General features: G+C 52.9%; 1 long non-coding RNA gene across 1 annotated transcript; it reads right to left on the bottom strand.

Moving 5' to 3' along the window:
• Positions 1–1,073: 1,073 nt before the first annotated feature.
• Positions 1,074–1,921, bottom strand: LOC125320110. Its single transcript, XR_007201005.1, has 2 exons — positions 1,715–1,921; positions 1,074–1,278 (listed from the first exon to the last, which is right to left on the bottom strand). It is a non-coding gene; the product is annotated as an uncharacterized LOC125320110 (long non-coding RNA).
• Between the last annotated feature and the right edge of the window lie 354 nt (positions 1,922–2,275).

Raw genomic sequence — 2,275 nt, 5'->3', positions numbered from 1 at the left:
ATATTTCTGCAGAACGCTCTGCATTTCACACCTTTGCTCTGACTCAGTGCAGAACTCCAGGATTGCAGGTGCTTCCTCCCAGAGCTGTGTGAGGCACTGGCCCCTGCAGATCTGACCTGAGGAGCTGTCGCTGCCTCCCGCTGGCCTCGGTTCCCCTGGCAGAACTGCCGTGCCTGAAGGACGCTGCCCTGTGCTGGAGCCTGCGGAGCAGCCCGGCTCCCTCCCGCTGTGCCCAGGCTGCTGCACACACTGCTTACCTTTCCCAGGAGTTACAGGGCAGCCGGCAGAAGAGCAGCAATCCTCAGCCGGGGCACCAGCCCTCGGCTGCCTTTTGCCTTTCTCTCCTCCTGGGCCGCCTCCAGACGGCCAATGGCACCAGTCTGCGCTGGGCCCAGCACGGCTACGCTTCCCTCGGGAGCAGCCAGCTGCCGCTTTGGCTCTGAGACGGGAGGATTTGCCCGCTCCCAGGAAGAGGCACCCAGCGCCACGCTGCTGCCTCTTGCAGCTACAAGGGCCTCCTGCCAGCCGGCCTCTGCCGAGCCTCAGGCTGCTCTGGGCTCTGCCAGGGCTCTGCTGGGGCTCCGGCCCGGGCAAGGCTGGGCCACTCTCACCTCACGGTCGCTGACAGCTCTGCATCAGACGAGACCTTTCAGAGCACCCTCGCTGACCTTTCTGCTTTCTCAGCTGAGCAAGACTCTCCCCGAGCCAAAGAGATTGCACTCAGGGATACAAATCCAAGTGGCAGGAACCCCAATGCTCTCGAGTCACAGCTGAACGCCTGCATCTGCACAGGATGTCTTGGCTGCACCACTCCTCCTCTGGTTTTGCCTGCAAATGCCATTGCCCTTTCTGCCTCAACTACAAGCACAATTGCTGGACAAAAAACGGCCAGTGTGCCGTATTCCAAAGGCAGTGTGGTTTGGAGAGGATGAATGAAGAAGAGCCTGCCCCACTTATAAACCATACCAAAGAAGTCATAAGTGTCACTTTCCACCTTTAAGGAACAACGGACAATTCAGAAGGAAATCTTGAGCTTAATCACAAGGTGAGAAATAAGGAATCTTACAGATGAGTTGGGGTTCCAGAAACTTTATTTATTTGCCATCCATGTAGAGTACAATTGTACTCTACAATCCTAATCTAAACTGGTCATGAAGAAAATAGTCCTGAATGGATGGATTGCCACTGCCATCTTTTCTCCTCCTCCTTCCACTTCTTCACTGACTGGATCAGTGGCAGCAGGATGGACACAGGCTTGGCTGATGTTACAAATGGATGCTGCCCAAAGGAAAAAAAAGCCAGCCAAGAACAATGAGCCATGGCTTTCCAAGCTCAGTGCTTCAAAGGCAGGGGTAATATTTTTAAAAGAAAAGGGGATTTACTCCGAGTAGGTCTAAGGTGTGTGTTGCAACAGTGGCACAGGTTGTCCTGAGAACTGGTAAGTGTCCCATCCCTGGAAACATTCCAGGTCAGGTGGGAAGGGGCTCTGAGCAACCTGATCTCTTTCAAGATATCCCTGCTCATTGCAGGCCACATGGATCAGATGGCCTTTACAGGTCCCTGCCAGCCCAGCCCAGGATTCCTCGCCATTTTCATTTGAAAAGCACCAGAAGTGGAGATGAGGAGGAAGGGGGCTCATCTGATGCCTTGGGCTCCAGTGGAGGAGGAGCCCATCCTCGGACACTGTTTGACCTGCAGCCCCTTTGCATTTTACCTGCAGGAGCTCCTTGGCAGACCAGCGCCGCTCCTCGTTTTTCTGCAGGCAGCAGCTCAGGAAGTGACGCAGCAAAGCCGAGAATAGCTTGGGCTGCTGCAGCTGTGGGGTCCCTCCTGTGGCTATCAGGAGTTCAGCCTGGAGAAAAAGGAAACACAAGACTCCACCTGCTTCTTTTGATGCCTTAGGTTTTAACTTTTCTCTTTTTCAAGTCCTGTACTGCCTAGTGTGTAGCTCTGAAGTTTCGTGTGGCCTGTTAGCTACTGTTCTCTCGTGCTAGTTAGACATAACAAAGCCTCTCTAGGTTTGCTCTCCAAGGACACTTCGATTGTCCCAGGGCCCAAAATGTGTAAACTGAAAGCCTCTGAAGAGGGGCAAACTTGGGGTAATTACATCATTAACTGGGGTCATAATTGGAGAATTAACCCTGATACGGAAATGGACCAAACTTACAAAACTGTGAAGAACTCATGACCCAGGCTCCATCTTGGATGTAGCCTTTTGACTGCCCAGGGTGTATCTTTGAAGGCCGTTCAAATAAATACCTATTTTTATTCTCTT

The sequence above is a fragment of the Corvus hawaiiensis genome, chromosome Z, assembly GCF_020740725.1.
Source record: "Corvus hawaiiensis isolate bCorHaw1 chromosome Z, bCorHaw1.pri.cur, whole genome shotgun sequence".
NCBI lineage: Eukaryota > Metazoa > Chordata > Aves > Passeriformes > Corvidae > Corvus > Corvus hawaiiensis.
This window is presented reverse-complemented; position numbering and strand designations above follow the sequence as displayed.